Source organism: Cervus elaphus, chromosome 8 (assembly GCF_910594005.1).
Source record: "Cervus elaphus chromosome 8, mCerEla1.1, whole genome shotgun sequence".
Classification (NCBI taxonomy): Eukaryota; Metazoa; Chordata; class Mammalia; order Artiodactyla; family Cervidae; genus Cervus; species Cervus elaphus.
The window spans coordinates 54809849-54836144 of NC_057822.1; the positions used below are offsets into that span (position 1 = coordinate 54809849).

At 44.9% G+C, this 26296-nt stretch overlaps 1 long non-coding RNA gene across 2 annotated transcripts in view; it reads left to right on the plus strand.

Moving 5' to 3' along the window:
- The window catches only part of LOC122698862, a 126248-nt gene extending 101138 nt beyond the window's left edge, over positions 1-25110 (plus strand). Inside the window, exon 4 of one of the 2 annotated variants that reach the window (XR_006342443.1) lies at positions 24908-25110. This is a non-coding gene — a long non-coding RNA (uncharacterized LOC122698862). Of the gene's footprint in view, positions 1-7908; positions 8016-24907 lie in introns of those variants that run through there. The other variant, XR_006342442.1, reaches the window with a different exon arrangement.
- The last annotated feature ends 1186 nt before the right edge of the window (positions 25111-26296 follow it).

Sequence of the window (26296 nt, forward strand, 5' to 3'; positions counted from 1 at the left end):
TCTTTGTTTCTAGTCCATTCCCTGAGAATTAAATATGAGTGGGTCTATAACTAGTCAAGTGAGAGAAATGTGCAGTAGTATTGACTGTATAAAGACTTTTGTTCATTCATTCCTGGTGTCCTATCCAAAGTTGAAGAAGACACAATCCTTATTGTCAAGAAAGGTAGCAGAGGTAGTAGAAGTGTGAGAACAAGGTACTCTGGATGCAACAAGGAGTGGCCAATTAGTCCTATGGGGGTGTGTGTGTCTGTGTGTTGTATGCAGGCAGACTATGACAAAAGGCAGTTTTTACGAAGGACATGCTTATTAGAGAACTTTTGAAAGATGAGTCAGATTTCATTGTTCAGAGAAGGGGTAAAGGCAGGGGAGAGGAAGGACAGGAAATAACATGTGAAAAGGCTATTAAATCAAATCTATTAAATCAAGGAATTATATCCTTAGGATATTCTTGGCTGAAGAAATCAGGATGTTTCATCATACCATCAATCAATGATTGAAATGGTAGTAACGACCTATATTTTAACCATAGAGTCACCCATTATTGTCATTAGTGATGTGAGCTGGAAATGTGAACATATCCTATCATAAAGTTATTTGTAACATAAGGCAAGGCTTACACTTTATTTTATCTGTTTTATTTTCAACCTATACTTTTTTCATGTACCATTTACTAGGTATAATGTAGTTGATTTGCTACAAATGAAAAGCTGGAAAAATTGATAAGTAATCTACACAAAACTCAGATAAAGCCATTTGAATCTCCCACTAGGTGGCATAGGAAGAATCTAGAATAGCATAATACCTAGTTCTCATATTAGGCTCAAAATAAAGAAATTTCTAGTTCTGTGATTGCATAATTCTGAGTATTTACTCCTAAAAGCAAACACTGTATAAATAATGTCTCTGTAATTATATTTCTTTATTAACAATAATATAAAGTAGGTAATAAGTGTATGTGGTTTAAAAATCATAGAAAATAGAATATGGTGAAAGACTTTATAAAAGTCTTTTTAAGAATATATTGCAGAATTGCAGAAGAAGGTAAACTTCCAAACTCATTCTATGAGGCCACCATCACCCTAATTCCAAAACCAGACAAAGATGCCACAAAAAAAGAAAACTACAGGCCAATATCACTGATGAACATAGATGCAAAAATCCTTAACAAAATTCTAGCAAACAGAATCCAACAGCATATTAAAAAAATCATACACCATGACCAAGTGGAATGCAAGGATTCTTTAATATCCACAAATCAATCAATGTAATACACCACATTAACAAATTGAAAGATAAAAACCATATGATTATCTCAATAGATGCAGAGAAAGCCTTTGACAAAATTCAACACCCATTTTTGATTAAAACTCTCCAAAAAGCAGGAATAGAAGGAACATACCTCAACATAATAAAAGCTATATATGACAAACCCACAGCAAACAGTATCCTCAATGGTGAAAAATTGAAAGCATTTCCCCTAAAATCAGGAACAAGACAAAGGTGCCCACTCTCACCACTACTTTTCAACATAGTTTTGTAAGTTTTGGCCACAGCAATCAGAGCAGAAAAAGAAGTAAAAGGAATCCAGATAGGAAAAGAAGTGAAACTCTTGCTGTTTGCAGATGACATGATCCTCTACATAGAAAACCCTAAAGACTCTACCAGAAAATTACTAGAGCTAATCAACGAATATAGTAAAGTTGCAGGATATAAAATTAACACACAGAAATCCCTTGCATTCCTATACACTAACAATAAGAAAACAGAAAGAGAAATTAAGGAAACAATATCATTTACCATTGCAACAAAAAGAATAAAATACTTAGGAGTATATCTACCTAAAGAAACAAAAGGTTATACATAGAAAACTATAAAACACTGATGAAAGAAATCAAAGAGGACACAAACAGATGGAGAAACATACCGTGTTCATGGATTGGAAGAATCAATATTGTCAAAATGGCTATTCTACCCAAAGCAATCTATAGATTCAATGCAATCCCTATTAAGCTACCAACGGTATTTTTCACAGAACTAGAACAAATAATTTCACAATTTGTATGGAAATACAAAAAGCCTCGAATAGCCAAAGCAATCTTGAGAAAGAAGAACGGAACTGCAGGAATCAACCTGCCTGACTTCAGACTCTACTACAAAGCCACAGTCATCAAGACAGTATGGTACTGGCACAAAGACAGACATATAGATCAGTGGAACAGAATAGAACGCCCAGAGAAAATCCATGAACCTATGGACACCTTATCTTTGACAAAGGAGGCAAGGATATACAATGGAAAAAAGACAACCTCTTTAACAAGTGGTGCTGGGAAAACTGGTCAACCACTTGTAAAAGAATGAAAATAGAACACTTTCTAACACCATACACAAAAATAAACTCAAAATGGATTAAAGATCTAAATGTAAGACCAGAAACCATAAAACTCCTAGAGGAGAACATAGGCAAAACACTCTCTGACATATATCACAGCAGGATCCTCTATGACCCACCTCCCAGAATATTGGAAATAAAAGCAAAACTAAACAAATGGGACCTAATTAAACTTAAAAGCTTTTGCACAACAAAGGAAACAATAAGCAAGGTGAAAAGACAGCCCTCAGATTGGGAGAAAATAATAGCAAATGAAGCAACAGACAAAGGAGTAATCTCAAAAATATACAAGCAACTCCTGAGGCTCAATTCCAGAAAAATAAATGACCCAATCAAAAAATGGGCCAAAGAACTAAACAGACATTTCTCCAAAGAAGACATACAGATGGCTAACAAACACATGAAAAGATGCTCAACATCACTCATCATCAGAGAAATGCAAATCAAAACCACAGTGAGGTACCAGTACAAGCCAGTCAGGATGGCTGCTATCCAAAAGTCTACAAGCAATAAATGCTGGAGAGGGTGTGGAGAAAAGGGAACCCTCTTAGACTGTTGGTGGGAATGCAAACTAGTACAGCCACTATGGAGAACATTGTGGAGATTTCTTAGAAAAAACTGGAAACAGAACTGCCATATGACCCAGCAATCCCACTTCTGGGCATACACACCGAGGAAACCAGATCTGAAAGAGACACGTGCACCCCAATGTTCATCACAGCACTGTTTATAATAGCCAGGACGTGGAAGCAACCTAGATGCCCATCAGCAGAAGAATGGATAAGGAAGCTGTGGTACATATACACCATGGAATATTACTCAGCCATTAAAAAGAATTCATTTGAATCAGTTCTAATGAGATGGATGAAACTGGAGCCCATTATACAGAGTGAAGTAAGCCAGAAAGATAAAGAACATTACAGAATACTAACACATATATATGGAATTTAGAAAGAAGGTAATGATAACCCTATATGCAAAACAGAAAAAGAGACACAGATGTACAGAACAGACTTTTGGACTCCTGGGAGAAGGCAAGGGTGGGATGTTTTGAGAGAACAGCATCAAAATATGTATATTATCTATGGTGAAACAGATCACCAGCCCAGGTTGGATGCATGAGACAAGTGCTCAGGCCTGGTGCACTGGGAAGACATAGAGGGACTGGGTAGAGAGGGAGGTGGGAGGGGGGATCTGGATGGGGAATACATGTAAATCCATGCTGATGCATGTCAATGTATGACAAAACCCATTACAGGATTGTAATTAGCCTCCAACTAATAAAAATAAATGAAAGAAAAAGAATAGATTAAAACCATCCTGTTTTTCACCAGACTGCTTTCTTTATTCATTCTTAATTTTTGTAGGCTAGCATTTTTCCAAATGCGTTCTTGGGAAGCCCAAGTCAGAGTTTATCTTAGTGGCATCACTCTCACATACTCCTAACTTGGGAAAGAAAATAAAAGTTAATAATTCGGCATTACTGTGACTCTGGAAGACAAGGCACTGTCATCCACGACCTATAGACTTTACAGAGCCATGAAGAGTGAAGCAATACATATTTACTGATAAGGCATAAGGGATAATTATCATGCAGCCTGTGTTAAGTCAGTCCACATTACTTTAGGAGCACTAATAAGTATTGCCCAGGAAAAAAGTGTGCTTCCCTCGTGGCTAAGTGTTAAAGAACCCACCTGCCAATGCAGGAGACATGGATTCAATCCCTGGATTGGGAAAATCCCTTGGAGAAGGAAATGGCAACCCACTTCAATATTCTTGCTAGGGAAATCCCATGGACAGAGGAGCCTGGCAGGCTGAAGTCCATGCGGTTGCTAAAGAGTCGGACATGACTTAGTGACTAAACCATAACAAGGTAAAAAGAAATCCTACCAAAATTATTCTCTAACACTTGTCCATTAATCTGTCTAATCTCCATACAATTACTGGAGACACTGAGTCCTAATTAATTTCCTTTTCACAGGAACCTCACCCAGAATCTAGTCTTAAGAATGTAGATAGAATGTGATTTTTTGATAAGCTGCCGTAAGTGAATGATATGGCGCCAAAGCTGTATTCTGAAAATAAGCAGGGTGCAGGTTTCCAAACCTCCCAGTCCTGTGTTACCTGGAGTTAGAGCTACATGGGATGAGAACCCAAGGCTTCGAATTACTTCTTGGCCATGAATGCAAAGCTGAATAAATGTATTTCCCAATTAAAGTCCGATTATAGTAACCAACTGATATAACTGGTAGTATAGCACCACAAGGATTCCATTCAACATGTATTTACTGAATGCTTTCTTTGTGCAACATTCTGTGCTGGACCCCAGGCTGGCTTAAACAAACTTTCTCTGTAACGCGAGGCAGTCAATAAGGAGGAAGAAAGAGTGTACCTTTCAATAGTCGTCTTTTAATGCAGCAAGAGCTCATAAATCGCTGGAGTTTGCAACACTAGAAAGGACACTTAACTTGAACCACAGTGCCCCCTGGCAATCATAACTGATATTCTGCTTAACCAATGAAGGGTTCTACTGAATATATAGTACTGCTCAATTCTATTAATAATTACCACAAATGAGAGCAAAACAACTAATTCCTGTTGGATCTCAGGGCAGTGCTCCTAACGCAAGATTTTTTTCACATTGCATTAAAAATGGAAACCTTTCATTGGAATCTCCTGAAGTACTTGTTTTAATGCAGATTCCCGGGCCCAGCAGGCAATCACTGAATTGCAGCTCTGGGTTGCTTGATCAGGAAGAGGGTGCTGAAAACACCCATTTCCAAGCCCACTTGATACCACCAGGGGCATTCCATGAATCACAAGGAGATTTGAGGGTCTCAAAATGTGAATTCTTAAGCATGTCCAGAAACACCACAATTTGGCCTCAACATTAATGTCATCTTATTTTCCTTTGTTTATCTTAGGTAGAGACCAGTTTATAAATGTGTTCTCCCTAAGTGAACAGTGGGAATTGATTGACCAAAGGCACTGAGTATGGTTTCTACTTAAACAAGTTTTTTACAGGAAAGTGTTTAGCTGAGATGCTTCACTTCATCATTAAGTTTTAATACAGCAAAAGACAATGAGACTCTTCCACTGCCCAGTTGTCCCTAATTCATTAATGCTTATCAGAAGTTACTCTTACTGCAGCAAGAGCCTCATAAATCACTGTAGTTTGCAACACTAGATAGGACACTTAACTTGAACCACAGTGCCCCCTGGCAATCACAACTGATATTCTACTGAATATCAGGAGTTAAAATGCAGAGAAACACCAACATGGAGTCCTCACATGGGCCAGTAAATATTGTTGCTTCAGAGCAGAATTAAGTTTGGGGAACTTGTATAGAAAGAAGGTCAGAAAATGAGTTGTTTTTGTTTTTGTTTTTTTGTTTTTTACATTTGTTGGTGTGTTTGTACAAAGAACATAGATTCTTCATAAGTTCAACATTATGCTGGAAACTTAAGTGTTTTATTCCCTAATTCTCATAATAGTTGCTGGGGAGTAATTATTGTGTTATTCCATTATACCAGTATAGCAATCTGAAGCTTGAGTAACTTGCCCAAGGTCATATAGCAAGAAAAGTCACAAAGCAAAGAAAGATCTTGAACCTCCAAAGTTCGTGATGGGTCCATTATACCATGCTTGTAAAGAAACATGGAAAAATTAACAAATAAAAGAAAGTGCTGTGCTATGCTTAGTCGCTCAGTCATGTCCAACCATTTGCAACCCCATGGTCTATAGCCTGCCAGACTCCTCTGTCCATGGGGATTCTCCAGACAAGAATACTGGGGTGGATTGCCATTCCTTTCTCCAGGGGATCTTCCCAACGCAGGGATGGAACCCAGGTCTCCAGCATTGCAGGCAGATTCTTTATCATCTGAGTCAACAGGGAAGCATTAAGCATTAAAACTCCCATGACAATTTTTTTCCTTTGCAATCTCAGAATCATCCAGTAGGCTGTACCCATGAATCAGTTTTCTGTCAAAACCCCAACCCATTAAAGAGTGATTTTCTTAAGTGTGTCAGTTTTTAAAAAAAATAAATGATTTTAAATGAAGTCTGTAACAATAATTTGGGCTTCTCTGATGGCTCAGTGGTAAAGAATCCACCTGCCAATGCAGGAGACACAGGTTCAATCCCTGGGTTGGGAAGATCCCCTGGAGAAGGAAATGGCAACCCACTCCAGTATTCATGTCTGGGAAATTGAGTGGACAGAGGATCCTGCTGGGACCCATGGGGTTGCAAAGAGATGGACACGACTTAGTGACTAAGCAACAACAAAAATAATTTACAAATTTTGATACATATACCTGAAGGTCAAGAGAAAATATTATCTTTCATGCATTGATGTTATGTCCTTAATTGGTATTTTAGATTAAAATAGTATCCTATTTAAATTGTTTGTGAAAATTATAGATGCTTCCTCAGCAAGGGACAAAGCTTCATTTTATTCCATCACTGTGAAACCCAAGCTCTTTTATCACAGGCAGCCATACAGGCTTAGCTTGATTTGTAGAGTTGTGATCAGTTTATCAGTATGGCTCCAAATGTAGTCATGGCACGGTTGTATTAGAATCACCTGACAGAAGTTCTCAAAACATAGTCCCCAACCGGCAGCATTAGCATCACCTGGGATCTTGTCAGATAAATTCTCAGGCCTCACTCCAGACCTATGAATCATAAACTCTAGTAATGGGGTCCAGAAATCTGTGATTTAACAAGCCCTCAGAGTGAGTCTAATGTACACTAAAGTCTGAGGACCACCAGTAATTGAAAATGGAGATTTCTTCTCCTCACACAGATTTAATCAGAATCTCAGGGGTTCTTAGACACAAAAAATTTTAGAACCACACTGGTCCATGTGATATGATTTGAAAGGACAACAAAGGATCCTCTCGTTAACATCCCTCTTTACTTATTGATCAAAAGTTAAATAATTTTATAGAATTAAACAAGCATGTCTTCATTAGTTTATAAATTTATTAAGTCATAAATATTTTAAAGTAAATTTATTTTAATAACTAGGTATTTCACCTTCATGGGAGAACTAGGAAAGTAGGCAATTGAAAGGAAGGATATTACAGAGAGAGATCACAAAATTCTAATTTAAATACTTTGCCTTATAGTCACCTAAGATCTGAATTCCAGGTATAGTACCTCATATTATTCATTACAGGGATGTCACAGTTTCAGTAAAACATCTTCAGCATAACTTCCTTTTAAGGCAACTCTTGTTACTGAGTCCAAGCTAGCCTTTCCTGGTTACACTCCCATGCCCCCAAAAGAGAATCTTATTAAAGTCTTGGCAGTAATGAAGCAATACTTATATTCTGAATATAGGTAATAATGTATGGTGGTGTTTATTTGGTATGAGGTTGTGTGTGTGTGTGTGTGTGTGTTTGTGTGTGTGTGTGTGAGTGTATAGAATCTAAATATTCAAGCACATAAAAAGAAAACATGAGATACATAAAAAATTAATCTAATTTACTTTGTGATACACTTAAACTTTTTTCAGCAGTATGTGCATATGTGCATGCATGCTAAGTGGTACCCAGTCAAATTGACCAGACTAATGGTCGTGTATGGATGTGAGAGTTGGACTGTAAAGAAAGCTGAGCACCGAAGAATTGATGCTTTTGAACTGTGGTGTTGGAGAAGACTCTTGAGAGTCCCTTGGACTGCAAGTAGATCCAACTAGTCCATCCTAAAGGAGATCGGTCCTGGGTGTTCATTGGAAGGACTGATGCTGAAGCTGAAACTCCAATACTCTGGCCACCTGGATGCAAAGAGCTGACTCACTGGAAAAGACCCTGATGCTGGGAAAGATTGAGGGCAGGAGGAGAAGGGGACAACAGAGGATGAGATAGTTGGATGGCATCACCGACTCGATGGACATAGGTTTGGGTGAACTCCGGGAGTTGGTGATGGACAGGGAGGCCTGGCGTGCTGTGGTTTATGGGATCACAAAGAGTCGAACACGACTGAGCAACTGAACTGAACTGAACTTATGAGGCTCCATTTGACTTCCTATTGCTTTAGAACAAATATGGATACAACATGGATTATCCTCAAAAATGCTACAAGTGAAAGATCGCAGACACAAAAGGACACATGTTGTATGGTTTCATTTGTGTAAGATATCCAGAAACAGCAAATCTATAGAGATGGCCCATTAACTGATATCCAGGGCTAGAGGGTGGGGGTAATGTGGAGTGACTCTTTTTTTTTTTTAAATAAACTAGAGTGCCTTCTTTATTTCTTTTCTTTTTATTTATTTATTTATTTTAATTGGAGGCTAATTACTTTACAATATTGTGGTGGTTTTTGCCATACATTCACATGAATCAGCCTTGGGTGTACATGTGTTCCCCATCCTGAACCTCCCTCCTACCTCCCTCCCTATCCCATCCCTCAGGGTCATCCCAGTGCACCAGCCCTGAGCACCCTGTCTCATGCATCAGACCTGGACTGGTGATCTATTTCACATATGATAATATACATGTTTCAATGCTATTCTCTCAAATCATCCCACCCTCACCTTCTCCCACAGAGTCCAAAAGTCTGTTCTTTACATTTGTGTCTCTTTTGCTGTCTCACATATAGGGGTCATCGTTACCATCTTCCTAAATTCCATAAAGATGCATTAATACACTGTATTGGTGTTTTTCTTTCTGACTTACTTCGCTCTGTATAATAGGCTCCAGTTTCATCCACCTCATTAGAACTGATTCAAATGAATTCTTTTTAATAGCTGAGTAATATTCCATTGTGTATATGCACCACAGCTCTCTTATCCATTCTTCTGCCAATGGACATCTAGGTTGCTTCCATGTCCTGGCTATTGTAAACAGTGCTGTGATGAACACTGGGGTACACGTGTCTCTTTCAATTCTGATTTCCTTGGTGTGTATGCCCAGAGGTGGGATTGCTGGGTCGTATGGCAGTTCTATTTCCAGTTTTTTAAGGAATCTCCACACTGTTCTCCATAGTGGCTGTACTAGTTTGCATTCCCACCAACAGTGTAAGAGGGTTCCTTTTTCTCCACACCATGTCCAGAATTTATTGTTTCTAGACATTTTGATAGTTGCCATTCTGACTGGTATGAGATCGTACCTCATTGTGGTTTTGATTTGCATTTCTGTGATAATGAGTGATGTTGAGCATCTTTTCATGTGTTTGTTAGCCATCTGTATGTCTTCTCTGGAGAAATGTCTGTTTAGTTCTTTGGCCCATTTTTTGATTGGGTTCCTTCTTTTTCTGGAATTGAGCTGCAGGAGTTGCTTGTATATTTTTGAGATTAATTCTTTTTTTTCCATTTATTTTTATTAGTTGGAGGCTAATTATTTTACAATATTGTAGTGGTTTTTGTCATACATTGACATGAATCAACCGTGGATTTACATGTGTTCCCCATCCCAATCCCCCCTCCCACCTCCCTCTCCACCCGATTGCTCTGGGTCTTCCCAGTGCACCAGGTCCAAGCACTTGTCTCATGCATCCAACCTGGGCTGATGATCTGTTTCACCCTAGATAATATACATGTTTTGATGTTGTTCTCTCAAAACATCCCACCCTTGCCTTCTCCCACAGAGTCCAAAAGTCTGTTCTGTACATCTGTGTCTCTTTTTCTGTTTTGCATATAGGGATATCATTACCATCTTTCTAAATGCCATATATATTAATTCTTTGTCAGTTGCTTCATTTGCTATTATTTTCTCCCATTCTGAAGGCTGTCTTTTCACCTTGCTTATAGATTCCTTCATTGTGCAAAAGCTTTTAAGTTTCATTAGGTCCTATTTGTTTATTTTTGCTTTTATTTCCATTAGTCTGGGAGGATCATAGTCATAGTCATAGAGGATCATGCTATGATTTATGTCAGAGAGTGTTTTGCCTATGTTTTCCTCTAGGAGCTTTATAATTTCTGGTCTTACATTTAGATCTTTAATCCATTTTTGTTTATTTTTGTGTATGGTGTTAGCAAGTGTTCTAGTTTCATTCTTTTACAAGTGGTTGACAGTTTTCCCAGCACCAATTGTTAAAGAGATTGTCTTTTCTCCATTGTATATTCTTGCCTCCTTTGTCAAAGATAAGGTGTCCATGGGTGTGTGGATTTATCTCTGGGTTTTCTATTTTGTTCCGTTGATCTATATTTCTGTCTTTGTGCCAGTGCCATACTGTCTTGATGACTGTGGCTTTGAGGTAGGGCCTGGAGAAAGGTAGGTTGATTCTTCCAGTTCCATTCTTATTTCTCAAGATTTCTTTGGCTATTTGAGGTTTTTTGTATTTCCAGACAAATTGTGAAATTATTTGTTCTAATTCTCTGAAAAATACTACTGGTAGTTTGATAGGGATTGCATTGAATTTATAGATTGCTTTGGGTAATATAAATTTTCAAGGGGAATCCATCATCGTCTCATGTTGAGGCACGGAAGCCCTCTTTGTTCTCAAGTTGGAAATGGGGTGTGAGTCCTCAAGTTGACTTGAGGCGGGGATCTCGGGCTTTTTCTTGAAGTACTAAAGGGGAGTCAGACCTCCCTTAGTGTTGCGAGTGGAAACTCGGAGCTCCATTCAAGTCATTCCCATGGAACCAGTCCTTCTGTCCAGCTGAGGGGGAACACGATGTCCTTTTGTTTTACAGAAGGAACCTCAGGGTTCTTCTCGAGTTTCAACAGCTGAGACAAGGCACCGCTTCCAGTGTGAGTGGAACATCGGCATTCCTCTCGAGTGGAAGAATGGGAATCGGCCCTCATCTTGAGATCATATGGGGTACACAGAGGTCTTCTGGAGTTGCTGTGCTGACCTCGGGGTTCCTATAGTCTTTCTACGGTGTTTTCTGGAAATGGCTGAAGTTGACTAAAAGATGTCATGCCTCCTGACATGTTTGATGCGGAATATGGGGTGGCTCTGTTGCCAGTGCAGGAGAATCAGGCCTCATCTCGTGGTGAGGGGGAAGTCTCATGGTTTTTCTCGAGTTGCGGCAGGAACCTGGTGTTTCCTCTCGAGTTATGACGGGGATGGGCCTTAAAAACTCGTGTTTTTTTGGCGACGTCAGGACCCCTGTCTAGTTGCGAGGGACACCTCGGGATTCTCCTCAAGGCTTGGCAGGGCAATAGGGGTGCCTCTCGAGGTGAGGCAGGAGATGCAGGGTCCCTTTCCAGTTGCCCTGGGATATGGGATTCCTACCGATTTTCAAGAGGAGTCAGCATCGTCTCCTTTGGAAGCATTGAACTCTGCGTTCATCTCGAGTTGTCAAAGGGATGTGAGGCCTCCTGTCGAGATGAGGCGGGGAACTAGGGCTTTTTCTAGGGTCTCAACAGGGGATTCAGACATCCCTTCCTGTTGTGAGATGAAAGACGAGCTTGCATTTAAGTCACTGCAGGGAAATCCTGCCTTATTATGAGTCATGGCGTCTCGGTGTCCATTCCACTTGAGGCAGCAAACTCAGGGTCCCTCTCACATACCTATAGCTGATAGAAGCCTCTTCTTGAGGTGCGAGGGGAAAGTTGGCATTCCTCTTGAGTCAAAACCAGGGAATCAGCTCTCATCTCTAGGTGATTTGGGGTACACAGAGCTCTTTTGGGTTGCGGCAGTGACCTCGGGATAGACTTGTGATGATGTGTTTGGGGACTCTCTGGAGTTCCCTAAAGGAAGTCAAGCCTCCTTTCGTGTTTGATGTGGAACACGGAATTGCTCTGGAGGCAATGCAGGGGAATCGGGCCCCATCTCGCGGTGAGGGGGAAATCTCATGGCCTTTCTCGAGTTGCGGTGGGAACCTGGGCTTTCCTCTCGAGTTACGACGGGGATGTTCTTGAAACAGTCGTGTTTTCTCAGTGACGTCAGGACTCCTGTCTAGTTTCCAGGGACACCTCGGGATTCTCCTCGAGTCGTGGCAGGGCAGTAGGGACGCCTCTCGAGTTGAGGAGGGAGACCCAGGGTCCCTTTCAAGTTGCCACTGGGATATTGGAATTCCTATCGATTTTCAAGAGGAGTCAGGCATTGTCTCCTGTGGAAGCATGAAACTCCGCATTCCTCTGGAGATACCAAAGGGGTGTGAAGCCTCCTGCGGAGATGAAGCGGGGAACTTTCTAGGGTCTCAACAGGGCATTCAGACATCCCTTCATGTTGTGAGAGGAAACATGGGCTTGCATTTGAGTCACTGCAGGGAAATCAGGCCTTGCCTCGAGTGAGGGGAACTCGGTGTCCATTCCACTTGAGGCAGCAAACTCAGGGTCCCTCTCACATACCTATAGCTGATAGAAGCCTCCTCTTGAGGTGCGAGTGGAAAGTCGGCAGTCCTCTCGAGGTGAAACAAGGGCATCGGCCCTCATCTCGAGATGATTTGGGGTACGCGGCACACTCTTGTGTTGTGGCAGTGACCTTGGGTTCCTCTAGACTTGTGACGGTGTTCCTGGGGACCCTCTGGAGTTCCATAAAGGAAGTCAAGCCTCCTTTCGTGTTTGATGTGGAACACGGAATTGCTCTAGAGGCAAGGCAGGGGAATCGGGCCTCATCTCGTGGTGAGGGGGGAAATCTCATGGTCTTTCTCGAGTTGCGGTGGGAACATGGGGTTTCCTCTCGAGTTACGACGGGGATGTTCTTGAAACAGTCGTGTTTTCTCAGCGATGTCAGGACTCCAGTCTAGTTTCCAGGGATACCTTGGGATTCTCCTTGAGTTGTAGCAGGGCATTAGAGATGCTTCCCGAGTTGAGGAGGGAGACCCAGGGTCCCTTTCAAGTTGCCACTGGGATATTGGAATTCCTATCGATTTTCAAGAGGAGTCAGGCATTGTCTCCTGTAGAAGCATGCAACTCTGCATTTCTCTGGAGATGTCAAAGGGGTGTGAAGCCTCCTGTGGAGATGAGGTGGGGAACTAGGGCTCTTTCTAGGGTCTCCACAGGGGACTCAGACATCCCTTCATGTTGTGAGAGGAAACACGGGCTTGCATTCCAGTCACTGCGGGGAAATCCGGCCTTATTTTGAGTCAGGGCATCTCGGTGTACATTCCACGTGAGGCAGCAAACTCAGGGTCCCACTCATATACCTATAGCTAGAGAAGCCTCCTCTGGAGGTGTTTGTGGAAAGTTGGCATTCCTCTTGAGTCGAAGCCAGGGAATCAGCTCTCGTCGTGAGATGATTTGGGGTACAACCTAGCTTTTCTCGAGTTGCTGTGATGAACTTGGTGTTTCTCTAGACTTGGGACAGTGTTCTCCTGGAATCTCTGGAGTTGCCTAAAGGATGTCAAGCCACTTGTCACGTTTGATGGAGAGTGCGGGATGGCTCTGGTGCCAATGCAGGGGAATCGGGCCTCCTCTCGAGTTGATTTGGGGTACACAGAGTTCTTTCCTTTTGCTGCGGTGACCTCAGGGTCCCTCTAGACTTGTGACAGTGTTCTTGGGGACTCTCTGGAGTTCCTTCAAGGAAGACAAGACTCCTTTCGTGTTTGATGGGGAACACGGACTTGCTCTGCATGCAATGCAGGGCAATCGGGCCTCATCTCGTGGCGAGAGGGAAGTCTCATGGTTTTTCTTAAGTAGCGGCAGGAAACTGGGTTATGTTCTCGAGTTACGGCGGGGATGGCCCTTCAAAACTCGTGTTTCTTCAGGGACATCAGGACTCCTGTCTAGCTGCAAGGGACACCTCAGGATTCTCCTCAAGGCTTGGGAGGGCAATAGGGACGCCTCTCGAGGTGAGGCGGGAGACCAGGGTCCCTTGCCAGTTGCCACAGGGATATTGGGATTCCTATCAATTTTCTAGAGCAGTGAGGCATCCTCTCCTTTTGAAGCATTGAAATCCGCGTGCCTCTCGAGTTGTCAAAGGGATGTGAAAACTCATGTCGAAATGAGGCGGGGGAATAGGACTTACTCTACGGTTTCCACAGGGGGTCTGTCATCCCTTCATCTTGTGAGATGAAAGAAGAGCCTGCATTCAACTCACTGCAGGAAAATCCGGCCTTTTTTCAAGTCAGGGCATCTCGGTGTCCATTCCACCTGAGGCAGCAAACTCAGGGTCCCTCTCACATACCTATAGCTGAGAGAAGCCTCCTCTTGAGGTGCTTGTGGAAAGTTGGCATTCCTCTTGAGTCGAAGCCAGGGAATCAGCTCTCATCTGGAGATGATTTGGGGTACACGGAGCTTTTATCGATTTGCTGTGCTGAGCTTGGTGTTCCTCTAGACTTGGGACGGTGTTCTCGGGGAATCTCTGGAGTTGCCTAAAGGAAGTCAAGCCACTTTCCGTGTTTGATGGGGAATGCAGGATAGCTTTGGAGCCAATGCAGGGGAATCTGGCCTCCTGCTATTTGATTTGGGGCTTACGGAGCTGTTTCTTGGTGCTGTGGTGGCCGGCTGTGGAGCCTATGCAGGGGAATCGGGCCCCTCAGATTTGATTTGGGGTTTACAGAGCTCTTTCTTGGTGCTGTAGTGACTTTAGGGTCCCTCTAGACTTGTGACAGTGTTCTTGGGGACTCTCTGGAGTTCCATCAAGGAAGTCAAGGCTCCTTTCATGTTTGATGTGGAACACCGAATTGGTCTGCATGCAATGCAGGGGAATCAGGCCTCATCTCATGGCGAGGGGGAAGTCTCATGGTTTTTCTCGAGTTGCGTTGGGAACCTGGGGTCCTTTAATGGACTGGAACCTTGTGGTATGTTGTCGATGATAAGAAAGTAATAGAGAGAAAGAGGCTGATATCCCTGGTTTACGCAGAGCACCAATAAAGTCCTTGACACAGGACTTGCATTGCTCAAGATGGCATCAGCCGCCCTCTCGAGGGCATCTTAGAAGCCCGGGCAGAAAAGTGAGCATGATGGGTCTCCATGCTCCAGAGAGTCAGCCAGAAAAAGAGAGAGAGAAAGAGAGAGAGAGAGACAAAAAGTCCAGGGGACCTAAGCTCTGATGGAGCAAAGGTGCTTTAATGATTTTTCTATGAGTATATATAGGCTGCAGTACAAGAAGCTTCATTCAGGAATGATAGAGATCAGAAAACCAAATGTACAGCCACCGTTACCAAGCGAACAAGGGTAATGTTAGTCACAAGTTCAGGAGACAATCCATATCTCAAGAAAGGGGAACGAGACTAAGCAGTTTTGTCCTAAAGAGAATGTTTGCTAAAGCAGACCCAAGCCTGCCTCACACAATGACGTCAGTCCCTGGGAGCAGCGTGCTGCTCTGCTTGAAGAGGGACAAAGGACTCATGAGAGACCGCATGGAGGAATCGTCCCGTCAAACATTCCCTGACACCTGGGGTATATTCTCGAGTTACGACGGGGATGGCCCTTCAAAACGTGTTTTTTTCTGTGACGTCAGGACTCCTGTCTAGTTGCGAGGGACACCTCGGGATTCTCCTCGAGGCTTGGCAGGGCAATAGTGATGCCTCTCGAGGGGACGCGGGAGACCCAGGGTCACTTTCCAGTTGCCACAAGGATATTGGGATTTCTATCAATTTTCAAGAGGAGTCAGGCATCGTCTCCTTGTGAAGCATTGAACTCTGAGTTTTTCTCGAGTTTTCAAAGGGATGTGAGGCCTCCTGTCAAGATGAGGCGGGGAACTAGTTCTTTCTCTAGGGTTTCCACAGGGAATTCAGACATCCCTTCATCTTGTGAGATGTAAGACGAGCCAGCATACAAGTAACTGCCGCTAAATCCGGCCTTATTTAGAGTTAGGGCATCTCGGTGTCCATTCCACTTGATGCAACAAACTCAGGGTCCCTCTCACATACCTATAGCTTTGAGAACCCTCCTCTTGAGGTGCTTGTGGATAGTTGGCATTCCTCTTGAGTCGAAGCCAGGGAATCAGCTCTCTTCTTGAGTTGATTTGGAGTACACGGAGCTCTTTCATGCTGCTGTGCTGACGTCAGTGTCCCTCTAGACTTTTGAAGTGTTCTTGGAGTCTCATGAAGTTCCATCAAGGAAGTCAAGGCTCCTCTCCTGTTTGATGTAGAAACCGGAATTGCTCTGCACGCAATGCAGGGGTTTCGGGCTTTATTTCGAGTTGATCTGTGGTACACAGAGCTCTTTCGAGTTGCTGCAGTATCCTCAGGGTCCCTCTAGACGTGTGACAGTGTTCTTGGGGACTCTCTGGAATTCCATCAAGGAAGTCAAGGCTCCTTTCGTGTTTGATGAGGAACACGGTATTTGTCTGCACACAATGCAGGGGAATTGGGCCTCATCTCATGGCGAGGGGGAAGTCTCATGGTTTTACTCGAGTTGCGGCTGGAACCTGGGGTATATTCTCGAGTTACGACGGGGATGGCCCTAAAAAACTCGTGTTTGTTCAGCGACGTCAGGATTCCTGTCTAGTTGTGAGGGACATCTCAGTATTCTCCTCGAGGCTTGGCAGAGCAATAGGGACGCCTCTCGAGGGGCGGCGGGATACCCAGGGTCCCATTCCCATTGCCACAGGGATATTGGGATTCCTATCAATTTTCAAGAGGAGTCAGGCTTTGTCTCCTTTTGAAGCATTGAACTTGGCATTCTTCTCGAGGTGTCAAAGGGATGTGAGGCCTACTGTCGAGAAGTGGTGGAGATCTAGGGTTTTCTCTAGGGTTTTCACAGGGGATTCAAATATCCTTTTACCTTGTGAGATGAAAGAAGAGCCTGCATTCAAGTCACTGCAGGGAAATTCGTCCTTATTTTGAGTCAGGGCATCTCAGCGTCCATTTCACTTGAGGCAGCAAACTCAGGGTCCCTCTCACATACCTATAGCTGAGAGAAACCTCCTCTTGAGGTGCTTGTGGAAAGTTGGCATTCCTCTTGAGTCGAAGCCAGGGAATCCATTCTCATCTTGAGATGATTTGGGGTACATGGAACTTTTCTCGAGTTGCTGTGCTGAGCTTGGTGTTCTTCTGGACTTGGGATGGTGTTCTCAGGGAATCTCTGAAGTTGCCTAAAGGAAGTCAAGCCAGTTGTTGTTTTTGATGTGGAATGCGGGATGGCTCAGGAGCCAATGCAGTGGTATAGGGCCTCATCTCCAGTTGATTTGGGGTACATGGAGCTCTTTTGTGTTGCTGCGTTGACCTCAGGGTCCCTCTAGATTTATGACAGTGTTCTTTGGGACTCTCTGGAGTTCCATCAAGGAAGTCAAGCCTCCTTTCTTGTTTGATGGGAAACATGGAATTGCTCTACATGCAATGCAGAGGAATCGGGCCTCATCTCGCGGCTTGGGGAAAGGCTCATGGTTTCTCTTGAGTTCAGGCTGGTACCTCGGGTATATTCTCAAGATACGACAGGGATGGCCCTTCAAAACTTGTGTTTGTTCAGCAACGTCAGGACTCCTGTCTAGTTGCGAGGGACACCTTGGGATTCTCCTCGAGGATTGGCAGGGCAATAGGGACGCCTCTCGAGGTGAGTTGGGAGACCCAGGGTCACTTTCGAATTGCAACAGTGATATTGGGATTCCTATCAATTTTCAAGAGGAGTCTGGCATCGTCTCCTTTTGAAGCATTGAACTCCGCATTCCTCTCGTGTTGTAAAAGGGATGTGAGGCCTCCTGTCGAGATGAGGCGGGGAACTAGGGCATTCTCTAGGGTCTCCACAGGGGATTCAGACATCGCTTCATCTTGGGAGATTAAAGACCTGCCTGCATAAAAGTAACTGCAGGGCAATCCGGCCTTATTTCAAATCAGGGCATCTCGGTGTCCATTCCACTTGATGCAGCAAACTCAAGGTCACTCACATACATACAGCTGAGAGAAGCCTCCTCTTGAGGGGCTTTTGGATAGTTGGCATTCCTCTTGAGTCAAAGCCAGTTAATCAGCTCTCATCTCGAGTTGATTTGGAGTAACGGAGTACTTTCGTGTGCTGCGGTGACCTCAGGGTCCCTCTAGACTTGTGACAGTGTTCTTGGGGACTCTCTGGAGGTCCATCAAGGAAGTGAAGGCTCCTATTGTGTCTGATGTGGAACATGGAATTGCTCTGCACACAATGCAGGGGAATCGGACCTCACCTCGCGGCGCAGGGGAAGGCTCATGGTTTTCCTCGAGTTGTGGCAGCAACCGGGGTATATTCTCGAGTTACGATGGGGATGGCCCTTCGAAACTCGTGTTTGTTCAGTGACGTCAGGACTCCTGTCTAGTTGCGAGGGACACCTCGGGATAGTCCTCGAGACTTGGCAGGGCAATAGGGACGCCTCTCGAGGTGAGTCGGGAGACCCAGGGTCCCTTTCCAGTTGCCACAGGCATATTGGGATTCCTATCAATATTCAAGAGGAGTTAATCATCGTCTCCTTTTGAAGCACTGAACTCCGCGTTACTCTCGAGTTGGCAATAGATGTGAGGCCTCCTGTCGTGATGAGGCCGGGAAATAGGGCTTTCTCTAGGGTCTCCACAGGGGATTCAGACATCCCTTCATCTTGTGAGATGAAAGACGAGCCTGCATTCAAGTCACTGAAGGGAAATCTAGCCTTATTTCGAATCAGGACATCTCGGTGTCCATTCCAATTGAGGCAGCAAACTCAGGGTCCCTCTCCCATATCTATAGCTGAGAGAAGCCTCCTGTTGAGGTGCCTGTGGAAAGTTAGCATTCCTCTTGATTCGAAGCCAGGGAATCAGCTCTCATCTAGAAATGATTTGGGGTACACAGAGCTTTACTCGAGTTGCTGTGCTGAACTTGGTGTTCCTCTAGACATGGCACGGTGTTCTCGGGGAATCTCTGGAGTTGCGTAAAGGAAGTCAAGCCACTTTCCGTGTTCGAAATGGGTAATGCCAGATGGCTCTGGAGCCAATGCAGGGGAATCGGGCCTCATCTCGAGTGATTTGGGGTACACGGAGCTTTTACATTTGTTGCAGTGACCTCAGGGTCCCTCTAGACTTGTGACAGTGTTCTTGGGGACTCTCTGGAGTTCCATCAAGGAAGTCAAGGCTCCTATCATGTTTGATGTGGAACACGGAATTGTTCTGCTCGCAATGCAGGGCAATCGAACCTCAACTCCCGGCAAGGGGGTAGTCTCATGGTTTTTCTCGAATTGTGGCGGGAACCTGGGGTATATTCTCGAGTTTCGACAAGGATGGCCCTTCAAAACTCGTGTTTGTTCAGCGACGACAGGACTCCTGTCTAGTTGCGAGGGACACCTTGTGATTCTCCAGGATGCTTGGCAGGGAAATAGGGAGGCCTCTTGAGATGAGGCGTAAGACCCAGGGTCACTTTCCAGTTGCCACAGGGATATTGGGATTCCTATCAATTTTTAAGAGGAGTCAGGCATCGTCACCTTTTGATGCATTGAACTCCACATTCCTCTTGAGTTGTCAAAGGGATGTGAGGCCTCCTGTCGAGATGAGGCATAGACCTAGGGCTTTCTCTAGGGCCTACACAAGGGATTCAGACATCCCTTCATCGTGTCAGTTGAAGGATGAGCCTGCATTCAAGTCACTGCAGGGAAATCCGGCCTTATTTCGAGTCAGGGCATCTCGGTGTCCATTCCACTTGAGGCAGCAAACTCAGGGTCCCTCTCACATACCTATAGCTGAGAGAAGCATCCTCGTGAGGTGTTTGTGGAAAGTTGGTATTTCTGTTGAGTCGAAGCCAGGGAATCAGCTCTCATCTCGAGATGCTTTGGGGTACAAGGAGCTTTTCTCGAGTTGCTGTGCTGATCTTGGTGTTCCTCTAGACTTGGGACGCTCTTCTCAGGCAATCTCTGGAGTTGCCTAAAGGAAGTAAAGCCACTTGTCCTATTTGCTGGGAACGTGGGATGGTTCTGGAGCCAATACAGGGTGTTCGAGCCTGATCTCGAGTTGAATTGGGGTACACGGCACTGTTTCGTGTTGCTTGGCGACATCAGTGTCCCTGTAGACATGTGACAGTGTTCTTGGGGCCTCTCTCGATTTCTATCAAGGAAGTCTATCCCCTTCGTGTTTGATGTGGTACACAGAATTGCTCTGCATGCAATGCAGGGGAATCCAGCCTCATCTTGCAGCGAGTGGGAAGCCTCATGGTTTTTCAGAGTTGCGGCGGGAACCTGGGCTATATTCTCGAATTATGACTGGGATGGCCCTGCAAAACTCGTGTTTGTTCAGCTACGTCAAGACTCCTGTCTAGTTGCATGGGACACCTCGTGATTCTCCTCGAGGCTTGCCAGGGCAATAGGGACGACACTTAAGGTGAGGCGGGAGACCCAGTGTCCCTTTACAGTTGCCCCAGGGATATTGGGTTTCCTATCAATTTTCAAGAGGAGTCAGACATCGTCTCCTTTTGAAGCATTGAACTCTGCATTCCTTTCGAGATGTCAAAGGGATGTGAGGCTTCCAGTCGAGATGAGGCGGGGAACTAGGGCTTTCTCTAGGGTCTCCATAGGAGTTTCAGACATCCCTTCATCTTGTGAGATGAAAGACGAGCCTGCATTCAAGTCACTGCAGGGAAATCCGGCCTTATTTCGAGTCAGGGCATCTCGGTGTCCATTACACTTGAGGCAGCAAACTAAGGGTCCCTCTCCCATACCTATAGCTGAGAGAAGCCTCCTCTTGAGGTGCTTGTGTAAAGTTGGCATTCCTCTTGAGTCAAACCCAGGGAATCAGCTCTCATCTAGAGATGATTTGGGGTACACAGAACTTTTCTCGAGTTGCTGTGCTGGACTTGGTGTTCTGTACACTTGGGACGGTGTTCTTGGGGAATCTCTGGAGTTGCCTAAAGGAAGTCAATCCACTTGTCTTGTTTGATGGGGAATGTGGGATGGTTCTGGAGCCAATGCAGGGGAATCGGGCCTCATCTCGAGTTGATTTGGGATACATGGAGCTGTTTCGTGTTGCTGAGGGGACCTCAGGGTCCCTCTAGACGTGTGACAGTGTTCTTGGGGACTCTCTGGAGTTCAATCAAGGAAGTCAAGGCTCCTTTCGTGTTTCATGAGTAACATGGACTTGCCCTGCATGCAGCATTGCAATCGGGCTTCTTCTCGCAGCGATGGGGAAGTCTCATGGTTTTTCTTGAGTTGCAGCGGGAATCTGGGGTATGTTCTCGTGTTACGGCGAGGATGGCCCTTCAAAACTCGTGTTGGTTCAGCGACTTCAGAACTCCTGTCTAGTTGGGAGGGACACCTCGGGATTCTCCTCTAGGTTTGGCAGGGCAATAGGGACGCCTCTTGAGGTGAGGTCGGAGACCCAGGCTCCCTTCCCAGTTGCCACAGGAATATTGGGATTCCTATCAATATTCACGGGGAGTCAGGCTTTGTCTCCTTTTGTAGCCTTGAACTCCACGCATCTCTCAAGTTGTCAAAGGATGTGCGGCCACCTGTCGAGATGAGGCAGGGAACTAGGGCTTTCTTTAGGGTCTCCACAAGGGATTCAGACATCCCTTCTTCTTGGGAGATGAAAGACGAGCCTGCATTCAAGTCACTGGATGGAAATCCGGCCTTATATCGAGTCAGGGCATCTCGGTGTCCATTCCACTTCAGGCAACAAATTCAGGGTCCCACTCAGATACTTATAGCTGAGAGAAGCCTCCTCTTGAGGTGCTTGTGGAAAGTTTGCATTCCCCTTGAGTCGAATCCAGGGAATCAGCTCTCATTTCAAGATGATTTGGGATACATGCAGCTTTTCTCGAGTTGCTGTGCAGAATTTGGTGTTCCTCTGGACTTGGTACGGTGTTCTTGTAGAATCTCTGGAGTTGTCTAAAGGAAGTCAAGCCACTTGTCGTGCTTGATGTGGAACGTGTGATGGCTCTGGAGCCAATTCAGGGGAATCGGGCCTCATCTTGATTTGATTTGGAGTACACGGAGCTCTTTAGTGTTGGTGCGGGGACCTCAGGGTCCCTTTAGACTTGTGAGAGTGTTCTTGGGGACTCTCTGGAGTTCCATCAAGGAAGTCAAGGCTCCTTTCAGGTTTGATGGGGAACACGAACTTGCTCTGCACGCAATGCAGGGTAATCGGGCCTCATCTCATGGGGAGGCAGAAGTCTCATGGTTTTTCTGGTGTTGCGGCGGGAACCTGGGGTATCTTTCCAAGTTACGGCGGGAATGGCCCTTCCAAACTCGTGTTGGATCAGCGACATCAGGACTCCTGTCTAATTGCGAGGGACACATCGGGATTCTCCTCGAGGCTTGGCAGGGCAATAGGGACGCCTCTCGAGGTGAGGCGGCAAACCCAGGGTCCCTTTCAGGTTGCCACAGGGATATTGGGATTCCTATCAATTTTCAAGAGGAGTCAGGCAACGTCTCCTTTTGAAGCATTGATCTCCGCTTCCCTCTCGAGTTATCAAAGGGATTTGAGGCCTCCTGTCGAGATGAGGCGGGGAACTATGGCTTTTTCTAGGGCCTCCGCAGGGATTCAGATATCCCTTCATCTTATGAGATGAAAGACGAGCCTGCATTCAAGTCACTGCAGGGAAATCCGACGTTATTTCGAGTAGGGTATCTCGGTGTCCATTCCACTTCAGGCAGTAAATTCAGGGTCTATCTCATACCTATAACTGAGAGAAGCGTCCTCCTGAGGTGCTTGTGGAAAGTTGGTATTCATCTTGAGGTGAAGCTGGGGAATCAGTTCTCATCTCGAGATGATTTGGGGTACCAGGAGCTTTTCTTGAGATGCTGTGCTGAACTTGTTGTTCATTTAGACTTGGCACGGTGTTCTCGGGGACTCTCTGGAGTTGCCTAAAGGAAGTCAAGGCACTTGTCATGTTTGATGGGGAATGTGGGATGGCTCTTGAGCCAATGCAGGGGAATCTGGCCTCATCTCGAGTTGATCTGGGGTACACGGAGCGCTATTGTGTTGCTGCGGGGACCTCAGGGTCCCTCTAGACTTGTGACAGTGTTCTTGGGGACTCTCTGGAGTTCCATCAAGGAAGTCAAGGCTCCCTTCGTGTTTGATGGGGAACACGGACTTGCTCTGCATGCAATGCAGTGTAATCGGGCCTCATCTCGCGGGGAGGCAGAAGTCTCATGGTTTTTCTGGTGTTGCGGTGGGAACCTGGGGTATATTCCCAAATTATGGCGGGAATGGCCCTTCCAAACTGTTGTTGGATCAGCGACGTCAGGACTCCTGTCTAATTGCGAGGGACACATCAGGATTCTCCTCAAGGCTTGGCAGGGCAATAGGGATGCCTCTCGAGGTGAGGCGGCAAACCCAGGGTCCCTTTCAGGTTACCACAGGGATATTGGGATTCCTATCAATTTTCAAGAGGAGTCAGGCATCATCTCCTTTTGAAGCACTGAACTCTGCGTGCCTCTCGAGTTATCAATGGGACGTGAGGTCTCCTGTCGAGATGAGGCGGGGAACTAGGGCTTTCTCTAGGGTCTCCACTGGGGATTCAGAGATCCCTTCATCTTGTGAGATGAAAGACGAGCCTGCATTCAAGTCACTTCAGGGAATTCCGGCCTTATTTGACGTCAGGGCATCTCGGTGTCCATTCCACTTGAGGCAGCAAACTCAGGGTCCCTCTCACATACCTATGGCTGAGAGAAGCCTCCTCTTCAGGTGCTTGTGGAAAGTTGGCATTCCTCTTGAGTTGAAGCCAGGGAATCAGCTCTCATCTCGAGATGATTTGGGTCAATGGAGCTTTTCTCGAGTTGCTGTTCTGAAATTGGTGTTCGTCTCGACTTGGGACGGTGTTCTTGGGGAATCTCTGGAGATATCTAAAGGAAGTCAAGCCACTTGTCTTTTTTGATGTGGAAGGGCGATTTCTCTGGAGCCAATGCAGGGGAATCTGGCCTCATCTCGAGTTGATTTGGGGTACACGGAGCTCTTTCCTTTTGCTGCGGTGACCTCAGGGTCCCTCTAGACTTGTGACAGTGTTCTTGGGGACTCTCTGGAGTTCCATCAAGTAAGTCAAGGCCCCTTTCGTGTTTGATGTGGAACATGGAATTGCTCTGCACACAATGCAGGGGAATCGGGCCTCATCTCGCGTCGAGAGGTTATAAAGATAAGGAGGTTATAAAGATTTTAATCCATGAAATTATCCCCAGGTTGGATTGCCATGGAGCTTTCAGAGTGACAATGGTTCTGCCTTTGATGCTGCTGTAACTCAGGGGGTGTCTAAAGCTCTAGGAATAAAATATCACTTACACTGTTCCTGTAAACCCCAATCCTCAGGGAAGTTTGAAAAAGCTAATGACATTATCAAAAGACATCTGCATAAATTAACTCGAGACACAGGACAATTGATTTAAAGACCTACTCATAGCTTTAATGAGGAGGGACTGTCCCCTTTTGAATGAATTTGTGGAAAGCCTTTCTTCTGCATAGACATTGTTATAGACCTTGAAGCCTTGGACTTAACTAATTATGTAACTCAGCTCTCAGCTTTTCAACAGTCATTAACAGAACTCTGGGAGTTGACTCCTGACCCAGCTTGAGTCAAGCAAGCCTCTATTTGAGCCAGGAACCGAGGTCCTCATAAAAACATTGGGGTCTGGGGGCCCATCCCTTGAGCCCCTCTGGGAAGGCCCTTACCAGGTTATTCTTTCTTCTCCCACAGCTGTCAAAGTGCCAGGAATTGATTTGTGGGTACATCACACTCGAGTTAAGAAGTGGCACCCTGACCAGAACTAAGTGACTTCATTTTATGTCTTTACTTTCTATGCTCTGGCTTTGTACTTTTCAGATGGGCGTGATAATCTATGTAAGCCTACTTATGCTGACTCCAAAAATCCTGAGTCTGCCCTTTGAACCTCAAGACAATGCTTGGGCTCACTCCTCCACAGCATTTCACAATCAGTCTAACTTCTGGGTCTGTGGAGAGCTCCCCTTTTCATCAGTGGAAGGCTTCCCATGGTGGACATCTCCACTTCAAGGAAAGGACTTTCTCCAAGTCTGCAAATACCTTCAACAACAATCACATGTGATGCCTCTTCTTAAACTGATGACATCTAAAGAACACTAAGATGGACTGATGTAACTATGGGCATAATGTGACTTTTCATTTTGATTTTAACTTGGTTTAATGACTATTTTGCCTTACATCTGTAACTGTATAATGGGGTTTTCTAACCGTCTAAAAGCTTTTAAGTTACAAATGGTTGTCCAAGCTCCTATGAGTGCCACAGCCTCCTCCAACCATTACTTGGGGCCCCTGGATCAGAGACCCTCATTATTAGGGTTAGGAGAATATGTTGCCTTAACAATTTAGGGACCATGCCCCTAGACAGCAGGAAGTATTTATGAAATGAAAACAACGCCCCTTTCCCTTGGCAACATAATCCTACTTAAACAAAAGGGGGAAATGAGAAAGTCAATTCCTCGGCAGATTGATAAGAAATCCAGGGGTCCCCAAGGAGAGAGGGGTCTGGAATTCTCAAGGAGGAAGAAAGGACAAACTTTTTTTGTCCCTCTACATTCCTTAGGATTATATAACAATAATGTATCCTGCTTGAGGACAGTCTCTGGAAGAAAACCTTTGGGCTAATCCTGTTATCTTAAGGTGTAAATTATGGGAGTAGGTCTAGCAAGGTCTTTACAACCTCCAGACATTCTTTTGATTCACTGTAATAACTAATTACCTTGGACGTGTTGCAAGAGAGCATCAAAGGGCAGGCACACTGAAACCATAATCACAGGAAACTAGCCAATCTGATCACATGGACCATAACCTTGTCTAACTCAATGAAACTAAGCCATGCTGTGTGGGGCCACCCAAGACGGAAGGGTCATGGTGGAGAGGTCTGACAGAATGTGGTCCACTGGAGAAGGGAATGGCAAAACTCTTCAATATTCTTGCCTCGAGAACCCCATGAACAGTATGAAAAGGCAAAATGATAGGATACTGAAAGAGGAACTCCCCAGGTCGGCAGGTGCCCAATATGCTACTGGAGTTCAGTGGAGAAATAACTCCAGAAAGAATGAAGAGATAGAGCCAAAGCAAAAACAACACTCAGTTGTGGATGTGACTGGTGATAGAAGCAAGGTCCGATGCTGTAAAGAGCAATATTGCATAGGAACCTGGAATGTTAGGTCCATGAATCAAGGCAAATTGGAAGTGGTCAAACAGGAGGTG